Consider the following 12,925-nt stretch of genomic DNA (forward strand, 5'->3'; position numbering starts at 1 on the left):
ACTGAAACATTCTATCTCCTCTAGAAGAGTTGAATTACACTCAGACCCTGAGATGCGTAACTGATAGAATAAAAGTAAAAATGTAGTTAGGTTGTGAAGGAGCAATAGTATATCAGTTGTAAAACTTGAACTTGATAAAGCTGAACATGATTTTAAGGCAGATTAGACTTCACCTCTTTTTGTGAACTCTGGTTATTATGGTCAATTGGAGCTTCAATGACCTAATTCTTTCCCTACTAGTAAAACTGCTTTTAGATTGATTTTTATTTTCTTTTTCAATCAGCTTTATTGAGATGTAATTTACATAAAATAGAATGTACTCATTTGAAAAGTACAGCTTGATGAATTTGATCAAATATATACATCCAACAAACACTAAAACAGTGTGAATATAGAACGTTCCACCTCAAGATGTTTCCGTGTGCCTAATTCAAGCCATTTACACCCCACTTCCATTTCCAGGGAACCTACTGTCAGGTTTGACTATTTTAAGCAATCATGTAATAATTCATAATGAATGAACTAAAATTATGCCCGGTCTTTTTTCAGTCAGCACAACGTTTCGGATATTCATTTTTTTTTATTGTAAAATGATACTATCTAACATATGGACATAATCTAACTTATTTTTCCATGCAACTGTTAATGGGCATTTTCAGATTTTATCTATTGTGAATATGACCATTATAAATTTTCTTTAAAAATCTTTATGTGGCACATATATAATTTATTTTGTATTAATATCTAAAATGAAATAATGGATAATAATATCTAAATATGGGAAATGTGTTTAATTTTCAAGGAAATTACGAAACTGTCCTTTGAAGTACTTGTACAGTTTCATATTCCCTCCAGAAGCATGTGAGATTTGAGTGCTTAGAGGTATCTCATTATACATTAGTATGCAGTTTTCCTGGTGACCACGAAGGGTGAGGAAACGTATTGGACATTTGGACATTTATACATATTCTTATGCACTTATTGGACATTTATACATATTCTTTGTGAAGTATCTCTCCAGCTGTTTTGATCAAAATTTGTTTTTCCTTGTCTTTTTACTGACCTGGTTTTGTTCCTTATATACTGAGGATACAAATCCTTACAGGCACACTTGCATATACAATTTCTTCAAATCTATGACTTGCCACTTCATTTATTGATGATGTCTATTGAAGAACAGAAGGTATTTTTTGAAATCATTTTTTCATTTATTTTTTTCTTCTGTGGTTACTGCTTCTTGCAACAAAAATGTTGACCTACTTCTGAATGTTTCATAGTTTTAGCTTTGAAATTTAGGTCTCTGAAAATTCAAGTTAATATTTACAAGTTATGTGAGGGAAGAATCAAGGTTATATTTTTCCATATGGCTTTCTAATGGTTTCAGCAGCTTTTGCAAAAAAAAAAAAAAAATTCCTCATCGAATTATCATGATTTTTTAAAAATCAATTGGCCTGACCAATAAAAATGTCCTAGATTATTCCCGGCTTTTGTTCTGTTCCATTGGTCTGTGTCTCTATCATTATTACAACATCACACTGTTAGGATTACTGTTGCTTTATAGTAGTTCTTAAAATCAGAGAGTATAGTCCTCCAATATCATTCTTCTTGTTCAAAATTATTCTTATTTTTCCAGTTCTTTCGCATTTCCACTTAAATACTAAAATCATTTTGCCAATTTTCACCTTTCCCCTGATCCCCTCAAATAATTCTTGGTCCAATGTCCTGGTTTTGGTTGAGAAATCAGTCTATAGTTCATTTTGGAGTGAGTTACTATTATTAAATTCTCATGTTTCAAGTCCAAGAAGATAATACATTTCTCCATTTATTCAGATATTTGACATTGTAAACAATATTTTTATTTTTAAATTTAATTTGCTGATTGATTTGCCATTATTTACAATTACAATATTAAGTTACTTTTTATATTGTCTTTGTATTGTGAGACTTTAAAATAAAGGTGTTAGGATAAACATCTTTTTTTGAAGATTCCTTAGGATATTCTACAAAGAAGAGCGAGTCCTCTACAAAGAAAAGCAAGTAACTTAAGCCAAAGCAATCTTTAGACTGATCTTTTACTTTACTTCAACCAGAATGTATTTTATTTATTTTTGTTCCTATACTGAACTGCCTAGGAAGTCCAATATAATGGTTAAAAATATATCATGTGAGACAACTTCCCAGCTTCATTTCCTATCTTTTAAACATTTGGTTATATTAATTATTTTTAGATAACCAGTCTCAGGTTGAGGGAGTTTATTTTCATTCATAATTTGCTGATCATTTTTTTCCATCAATTGGTGTTAAATTTTACCAAATGCTGTATCTATACCTATTAAGAAGGTTCTATTATATTTATCCTTTAATCTTTTTTTTAAGATTTTATTCATTTATTCAAGAGAGACAGAGAAGGAGAGAGAAAGGCAGGAGCAGAAGGGAGAAGTGGGATTTCTGGCAGAGCAGGAAGCCAGATGTGGGGCTAGATCCCAGGACACTGATATCACGACCTGAGCAGAAGGCAGATGCTTAACGCACTGAGCCACTCAGGTTCCCTTCCTTTTAATCTTTTAATGATGAATTATGTAACTGTTTTTCAAATTTTAAAAATAGCATTTCATTTTAGGAATAAATGTGGTCTGAATGTGCTATGCTGTCTTTTTTATTCATCTACAATTTGTTGAATTTTTAAAAAAATATTAGGCCTCTATTCATGAGGGATATTGATCTGTAGTTTTCTTCTAATACCTTTGTTTAATTTTTGAATTAAAGTGATGATAGCTACATAACATGGGGTGGGAAGTATTCGACTCACTCTATTTTCTGAAAGAATATAAGAATTATGCACTTTATATATAAAACACTTTACCAAGGTACCATTGAAATCATTTTGGTTTGGAATTTGTTTTATGAGAAAGTTTTAAATTATAAGTTAAGTGCATGTCCTAGATCGAGGTCAATTTAGATATTCTATTTCTTCTCTTAAAGGTTTTGGAATTTCCCTCATTCAAAAAAATTTTTTCCCACTATTTAACTTGTCATATTTTTCATAAAATTCCCTTACTATCATTTAATATTTCTAGGATCTATAGTGATATTTTCTTTCCTTTTGGAACTCCAAATAAATGTACATTAGATTGATATTTTCCCACAGGTCCTGTGGCTCTTTTTTTCTTTTAGAGCCATTTTATACTTAAATTTGGTAGTTTCTATCCAAATGTTTTGATGTCACTGACCACTTCTGTAACACCTGTTCTTTGACTAAAATCATGAAATTAAATTTTCATTTGAGGAATTATGTTTTTCAGCTTCAGAGTTTCACCATTTTATAGATACATTATTTATCTTTTATTTTTCCAGTTTTTCATGGCTTCTTTGAGGATATTACTTATATTTCAATGCCCTTGCATGTAAGTTACAGCACATTAGTCATCCAGACATATTTTTCTTGATTTTTTTCTTGGATATTATTTTCATATTTCTTCATATATCTAAGCAATTGATTGGATATTAAACATTATAAATCTTACATACCACTTTTTACATTTTAAATACATTTAAAGATTATGTGTTGCTAATTTGAACTATCCTAATTATATTTAAAGAGCCAAATCCAGTTAAGTTACTGGTGATCCAGAGGAGCAAATATCCATTTACTCTAGGAGTTCTATAGATAAACAGTTCACAGAGTGGTTACCCAGTGGCAACACCAAAATTTCTCAGTATCATTTGGAGCCATTTATATTTCCCCTGAAATTTCCTATTGGTAGTTTCCTGTGTGTATTGCATCATTTTATCAATAGTCATCCACAGATCACTATGTGTAGGGAATATATTTTATAAAGACAATTTCAGTACCCAAGATATTTGAAAAATGCAACAATCAGCATGTCCTTCTTTAGATTCACAACGCACCATTTCATATTGTAGATTGTAGATTGCTTCTTTAAAGCAACTTGATGAATTATCCTCTCAAAGTGGCAAATTTTATAGTTCCTTATGACCCCAAATAAATGTTGGCTATTCAAAAAATAACATTGCATTCTTCAGTAGAATCCAGGACAGGAAATGTGAATCCTTTACTAATGCTGAGGAAAATCTAATACACAAAGGCGAGTTGAATTATTGATGAGGATTTTATGTAACTCTTTGAAATGAAGAAGTTCCCTTAGCATTGTGGCATTTATCTCTTACACTGCACTTAATGAAACTGAACAAGGTGTATGTAGAAAAAAATCTTTGTTGACAATGGAAAAGAAAACATTTTTTCATTGAGCCAGCATTGACTGAACATTTGTACACCAGGCTATGTGTGAAAATAAAAAAAAATATTATCAAGACTAGGTCTTTTCACTGAGAAATATGGAATCCAATAAACTTCATCACAGCATGTGTCATTTTTTCCCCACACCTGTGTCCTGTGTACCTACCACACTATTAACTCTCTGTCACCTGGCTGATGGAAATTTAACAGCTATTACAAACATACAATAAAACATACTTTACTATTTGAATTTTACTGCTGGATACTAAACTCAAAGACATTAAGTAAGTTGTCCAAATTTGAGCATAAGGTAAAGAGGGCAGCACCAGACATCTAACCCTGAAGCTCATTAGATTGGTCAGTTTAGGCTGCCATAACAAAATACCAGGGATTGTATGGCTTAAACAAAAAAGATTTATTTTCTCACAATTCTGGAGGCTAAAAGTCCAAGATGGAAGAAAATTGGTTTCTGGTAAAGGCTCTCTTCTGGGCTTGCAGAGGGTTGTCTTCTTGGTGTGCCCTCACTTGGCTTTTCCAAAATGGTGTGTGTATGTGTGTGTGTGTGTGTACGCACATGTGTGCATGTGAAGAAAAAGAGATCTCTCTTTATTTCTTATCAGGCCACTGATAACATTGGATTAAGGCCCTGCCCTTGTAACCTTATTGACCTTAATTGCCTCCTGGAAGGCCTATCTCCAATATAGTCTCTTTGGGGGTTAGGACTTCAACATATGAATTTTCAGGGAATACAATTCAGTCCATAGCACCAACCTTACTGTTTCTTTAGTTTTTCCATTGTTTCACTCTAATAAACATCAATGATCAGATGCCCTACTACCTAAGTCAGAATTTATACTACCTAAAACATTGAGGCTGAAGCAGTGTAATTTTCATTTTGCCTTTTAATCAACTAATTTTATACTTTACCATCCTTCAGTCATTTTTTTAAATTTTATTTATTTATTTATTTATCTATCTATTTATTTATTTTTTTTTTTTTCCTTCAGTGACTTTCAAAGAAAGAGCTACATTTCAGAAGATTCCTCAGAACACTCAGAGGATTTGGTTTCTCTACCAACACGTTGAATATGTCTGGTCATTAAGCAAAGGCTTAATAATTTTTAATAATTAATAATAATTAATTATTAATAATGATTATTATATGATAATTATAATACCTGTTAATATATTATATTAATATATTAATAATAATTTCTAATATCTGTTATTTTAGATAAAACTGATTTGGCTAGTAATAGGAAATAAAGCATGCTTGTTTTGTTTTGTTTTGTTTTATTTCAACTCTCTGAAGGTTTATATTGCTTTTGGCTAAGTTAGAAACTTAGATTATGTATCCCTAGTTACCAACTCTTTAGCAGTCTCTCCCTGAGGAATTGTACTTGAGACAAAAGACAAAGGCTAATTATTTCGTTGTCTCTTCCATTAGTTACTTTTGTACTCAAAAGAAATACCTTAAGTTTGATTTTCATTTAAACAAAATGTTGTTCAAAAATAAGCTTAAATTCAAAAAAAAAAAAAAAAGCTTAAATACTTAAGCTTTCTGGGAAGTACAGCATTGCCTGGGGGAGATCCTCTGACCACATCTGCTGTTCCAGTCACCTCTCCTAGGGTGCACATTAGCATAATCTATTCCAGATGTGGTTTTCTCATTTGTAAGATAAAAACTATTCTATAAGGTAGTTGCACAAGTGATTATTTCTCTATTCAATATGTATTAGTCACTGAACACTGGTGATAAAAACTAGGTAACTCTTCCCCTACCACTGTTCTCATACAGCTTGATGCACAAATTAGGATGATTTTAGTATTTATTCCTTTGTCTTCATTATCATATGATTCCAGAAGACTCTCACCCAGGGAATTGTCTTCATTGCTCATTATAAAAATTTCTCCCAAATTAGATGGATTTTAAAAAAGAACCATCAATTCTTCAGTAGAGGGCCTTACCAGGTAGTGTGTGACCTAAGGCATTTTTGAAACCACCAACCTTGATGTTTTCACCAATCCTAGCCAGCTGAGAAACTAAAAAAGCAGCCCTAGTAGATCTAGGATCTCTCCTGGCTCTATCAGCTAGAACTTGATGTTCTCCTATTGAACATAAGCAACTTTGTAGAGCACCAATTTCAACCAAGGCCCATTCTGTGACCATAATAAATCAGGACAAAAGAGGACTGACTTGTCATGAGTCTGTAAAGAGGCAAAAATGAATTCCTTACCAGTTACAAGTCTAACCTCCATCTGGTCTTCTCTCTTTCTAGATAAGATTACTAAGATTATCATATAATTACTCCCACTTTCTGAAAGCCTGCAATCCCATGCAGAACTGCACTTTTTTGGATCCTCTCCCAAATAATCTAACACAAGCCCACATCCTATAGTAAATCATTCTTAACATCTTCTTACTAAGAGGCCCCTTTGTTCTCCATGGTGTGCATTTTGCCTCTTTGCAACAAATGATTAAGCCAACTCGTGCAGTTACAGCTTTGTTCTTGCTGTTTATTTAGAAGACTTTGCCATTATTATATTATAAATTCCCACTCCACCTTAATCTAACTCTACTCCACCCCCACACCTCACATTCCATCCACAAACCCCTACATTGAAAGGTCTTCTTAAAACAACTCCAGGGGTGCCTGGATGCCTTAGTCAGTTGGGCATCTGCCTTTGGCACAGGTTGAGACCCTGGGGTCCTGGGATGGAGCCTTGCATCGAGCTCTCTGCTCATCAGGGGGCCTGCTTCTCCCTCTGCCTCTGCAGCTCCCCGTTTGCGCTCTTTATCTGTGTGTCAAATAAATAAAAATAAACTTAAAAATCAACAAACAAACTTCAAAATCTGAATTAATTCAGATCTGATTTTTCCACCTCAGAGACACTAACAAAGCTCTACTGAGCTAGTCTTCTCCCTGTAAGCAATAAATCTATTTTTTTGTAATGTACATAAGTTACGTAGTTGATACTTGACATTGTGCTAGGTTGGAAGACAACCACCACAATGTAATTTAAGTGGATTAAAGTCTCCTTAATATTTTTTTCTACAGATTTTTGTGCGTGATTATGTTTCCTCAGGGAAATATTCAGTTATTTAATTTATTTATAATGTGGATGAATGTATGTTGACACTTTAGCTTATTATAATATATTGCACTGTATCTGGTATAGTAGTGAATAAAACAAACCAGGTCACTGCCCTTATGTATCTTACAAGAAAGTTGAAGAGGAAGTCTAATAGAAAAGAAAGAAGAAGTAGACATTGCTACGCTAGCAATATCCAGGTCTTCCTACTTCCTTGCACCTGGATCATAATACTGTCCAGTATTTTGGAGTTGGGCCTCATATGTGACTGGCTCCACCAAAGGAAACAGCAGCAAAAGGGAAGTGTTTCACACCTATTCCTAGGCAGGAATAACTTAAAAGATGCTCCAGACTCCTGCTTTTCTTGCCAACATAACCTAAGGGACTTGTAGTTAGAGATTGGTAGCCTTAAGATGGCAAAATCTGCGTCACCCTGGTTCTCTGAGTGGTTCTGGAACAGAACTTTCCTCTAACCCCCTCACGCTACCATGGGCATGTTAGTAGAATGAGAAACAACCTTGGCTGTACAGTCATTGGGATCTGATGGCATTATCTATTATCACATTATATAGTCAATCCTGACAAGACAATAGGCATTGAACAAGTCATGAGTTTTGGGAATGGGGTTAGCATTTGTTCTCCCGATGAAGTCACATGTAAATGAGACCTGAATTAGAAACAAGAGTTAGCTTGGCAAATGGGACAGTAAGGATAAACTAGTACTGCAAGCAAAGGAGGAATCAATCATGGATCAATCATAGACACAAGAGTAGAGTAAAATAAAAATAAGGTTGGAATTTCAAAATATGACTCTACTAGCAATATGCCAAATAGACTGTAGATAGCAAAAAGACATGCTATATATATATATATATATATATATATATATATATATATATATATAAATTAAGAGATTATACCTATAGTCAGTGAGAAATGATGGAGAAAGTGCAGATGTGCTAACCATGAAGATGGAGAAGAGTGGGCAGATTTAACAAAGATTTAGAGGATGAAAGAGAGGGGATTTGGTTATTGTCAGAATGGAGAGGAAGTTATTGAAGGAGAAGGGTGTGCAAAAGTAAAGCTCAACTTCCTAGTTTGACCTCCTGCTTTTTGTTCTTTTGAAAAAACTGACTGAAAAAATGAGCATGATAGAAAAAGAGGTTTCTCAAGATGAGATAAAAAACTGCCTTCAAATGTTGAGTCTATAAGTCTAAGATGCCTCATGATACCCAAATGGAGACATTAAGTACTTATGTTTGTTTTGCTTTGTTTTTTAAGATGGAAGAAACTTGAATATGTTTAGACTTCAGTGGAGATGGATCTACCAATGAAACTTTTTGAAGAAACAAAAGAGATGTTAAATGGACAGAAAGAAACTATGATCTCTGATGTAGTGGAAATAAAAAAAATGTGCAGATCAAAGTCTGTTACATCTCTAAACTTCTCTGGCAGGTGATGAGACATCTCCTGCAATTAGATTATTCGATAATTAATTATCAGAGAAATTTTGACATGAGGTATCTTCTTAGAATATTACTTATCATATCTTTTCTGTCCAAAACACATATCAAGCCTTCCACTGGTCCTGAATCAAAACAAAATTCTTTTCTAATCATTTGAATCCAGGTCATCTCTGATTTCAAGTATTTCAGCACATTGAGGTATCTTTTCTAAACCCCCATCACAAGGTTTTTTTTTTTTTTTATGCAGTTAGACATAGATTCCTGAAGTTAATTTCCAAGACACATGTATTCATTTAATATAAAAACGATTCAACAAGAAAACAAAACACAGCATCTTAATTGCTATGCCATATGCAAAAGTTGCTGTAGAAATATAAGCTAGGGTAACTGGTATTTATAAACAAAAATAAAATTTGGTGTTAGAAGGCAAAGTGCTCATGGTTTGGGTTATTACTTTTCTGTTATGGGGAAAGAGTTTTTTTTTTAATATTTCTGTACTACTTTTTCTTTTTTTCCATTAGATATGGATGAAGGCAATATCTGATACACATTTCAGTCAGAAAGTCAACTAAATAATACATGTAAATTTATAAAAATTGCACAGATAATCTGTAAAGTGCTTCGTAAATGTCAGCTATCCATGATATTAACTCGTGTGCCAGGATGCATTTCCTGAAGGTAAAGGATATTGCAAGATACCCAGAGTGAAGACAGCTTCTGGCTTCAGAAACATATGACATTGGTAAAAGACAAGGGGGTACAGGACTCTAAGTGACCCTGAGATGTGGGGTGTGTGAGCTGGAGGAGAGCCTGGGAGATGAACAGTACTTCACGCTCTTAAGTTGAGACTTTATCATACATTTGTTCCCAGTTATGCCCCAATTATTCTTAGTTTTTGACAAACTGCAGGTAGAATTGAATGGAGCTCTAACAACATTTAATATATTCCAGATTCAAAGTCATGCACTGGTCTGATCCAATGTGTTTTCCTTCACAATTATTCTGCTGATGGTGATTTTCCTTTTAATCAAACGAAACTCCTCAGGAGAAAGAAAGGGAGCCAAACCTACATTTACTGGGCAAGAAATGTACTAGCCAATGTGCTAATGTGTTAAGTGTTCAATTAAACAGTATTCAATAAAATTTGCTGTCCTCCTGTAATTCAGTCTATTCAAGAAAACCAAGATATACACAAATAATCAAAGGATAATGTGAAATTTTAAAAAAATCGCTCAATAACAAAATGTTCAAGAAACATGGAAAAGAGATTAATTCTTTAGAGCGAAGATTGTCTCTATCCAGTGTGTTTGATGAGGACTTCATAAAGGATGGGGTACCGAGATTGAGTTCTAAAGGACAAAAATAGGAATTCACTAAACAATACAAGATGGATAATATCATAATTCTCCTCCTCCTGCTGGTTCTCCTTCTACTTCTTGTTGATGCTATTATTATACTTATTATCGGTTGAGCCATTACTCTATAATGGCCACGCCCCCCTTTCCCCAGCCTTCCTCTCAGCTTCCCCACAGGGCCTTCAGCCTGGCTTGCTCCTGACCTCACTGTCCTCTCCCTGCCTGAAGGACAAAGAAGAGCTGGACCCAAGCAGGCCCACTAGTCTAAGGTGGGCTGAGTTAACCCTTTGAGGACCAGATACCAGAGCCCAGAGGAGACAGAGCGGGGAAGGGTGGTTGCCCCCTCGTGGCATCCAGGGTGGGAGGGTTGCCAGCACTGACTGCTCATACTTTGCTAGTAAACAAAATGAGGTTCATAAAATTGAACACATTGCAAGCAGATAATTGGAAAGAAACAATAAAAATTCAGGATTAATGGAGTAGTTAACAAATAATTGGGCTTTGTTGGTGCCTCACATCTTTATGATTGGAGGTAATTGGTGTTTATTCTCTATGCTTCCGTGATTCTTTGATGTCTCTTTTCTGTAAAAATATTTGACAAATCTTTGTTGAGTCTACTTATTCTTGACAAAGATAGCATATTATTTAGAAATAAGTCAAAAAATAAAAAATGAAAATTAGTCAAAATTTTGAATGCAAAAACTTGATGACCTGCAGGAGATAATTTTATATCCTTTGTTTCTTTCTTTTTTTTTTTTTTAAGTGAATAGTCTGGAAAGTTTAATATACTGTTAACAAAATATAAGATTCAGAAACAAGCATAGGTATCGTTTTTGCTATTGTGACTGAAGGACACCCGTTATATTCTTAAAGTAACATTTTAAATAACAGGAATTTTGTTAATATGAATGCAGAAGGCAGGTAAGATATCATGAATTTTATTGATGGTTTTAAACATTTTAAGGTCTATTCCAACTAAAAGCCTGTATCCAGGTCACTTATGTCATGTGCTCATTCTGTTGACTCTACAATGGAGGAAAAAAAATGCGATTTCAGAGGATAGTTTCACAGAGCAACATACCTGGGTCTCAGACCAGTTTCCAGCAAATGCTAACAGTGGCAGTCTATTTGTCTCAACAGCAGTATACCATGGAAAATTTCAGCACACCCATATAGTATGAATAGTGTGTTAAAATTTTTTTTTCTGACCCACAGTGGAAAGTTCATGGGGAAAAATAAACCAACATCTTATTTTACAGAGTCAAATATGAGAGGATGGAATCTCATCAAAGATGATGTGTAAAACAATTTCAGGCTTAAACTTCTTTATAATGTCAGTTGACAACAGAAAATGGAAACAATATTTTAGATGAAATTGAAAAGCAGGTACAATCCAAAACTGTAATCTGAAAAGAGGAGTTTCCCAGTAGTGCACAAATTGTCCCATATAAGAGGGAAGGCACAGAAGCAAAGCCAAGTAAATGGAAGAGATTTCTTGGTCGGACTGAATTACTGCTAGTCTATAATGAACATATACCTATGAAACATGATAAATATTTATCAAATTATAGGTAGAAAATATAAATGACAAAAAGTAATATCAAAGTATCATATTTAATATTTTTAAATAAAAGAACAGAATGATGGAAACAGAAAATATTTAGTTATATAATGGGAGAGTTTCAAAATAAAATGCAGAATTTCCTTGAAACAAGTGAGTTGCTAAATTCAGAAACTGAAAGTCTTTCCATGTGTTTCAGAAAAAAAATACTGTAGACTAATAAAAAACATTCAGCATCTTCAATATCTTTACTTTACTCCCACTACAATTTGCTTGAATCATAAATTCTTAGAACACTTTAAAAATATAATCCTATGTTTACTTCTCTTATTATTTTATTTTTTTTCATTTTTATTGGGTCCCAGAAAGTGGAAACTATTTGGTTATTGCTTTAAAGTGGATTCACAATTTTTTTATCTTAATAGTTGGTCAGTTTATATAACTTCTATGAATGCCTTACTTAAATGTATGAATTCTCTAATGTTAGATTAGTTATCTCCGTATCATTAGACCAAGTTCATGAATAAGTTTTTTTATAAATATCCTAGAATCTTCCTCATTTTTGGGGTCTTTTCTTAGTCTATCAGGTATTAAGTCAGGAACATTAAAATATTTTTGTGATGGGTTTTTTAATTGTTCTGCTTAATTCTGCCCATATTTGCTTTCTATATCTTGAGATTATAATAAGAGATTCATATATGTTTAGAATTCTACATCTACCTGGTGAATTGAAATATATCCATTATACATATGGCCTCTTAATATCTAATGATGCTATAAAGTTTATTTTACTTGAAGATGACCATAATACTAAAAACAACAATAATAATGACCAACAATTTTTGAGTATCCACTATGCGCCATTTTTTGGTTGCTTTATTTGTATTATCTTATTTAATCCTCACAATAAAATGATGAATAGGCATTGTTATTGTCAAAATCCTCCAATATAGATGATGAATATAAGTAACTTGACCATTTTGACAGAATTTCCAAGAGCAAGAATTCTAAATCCAGGCACTCTGGCTCCCAAGTCCATACTCTCAAACACTACACCAGCGTTCTTTTGATTAGTGTTGCAAGAAATTTTATAAAGTTAGTTTAACTTTTGCAAATAAAATATAGCTGGATTTATTTTTATCCAATCTAAACTTTATATATTTAGATGGGATTTTATTCATTTTAAATATGT

The sequence above is a fragment of the Canis lupus genome, chromosome 21 (genome assembly GCF_003254725.2).
Source record: "Canis lupus dingo isolate Sandy chromosome 21, ASM325472v2, whole genome shotgun sequence".
Lineage (NCBI taxonomy): Eukaryota > Metazoa > Chordata > Mammalia > Carnivora > Canidae > Canis > Canis lupus.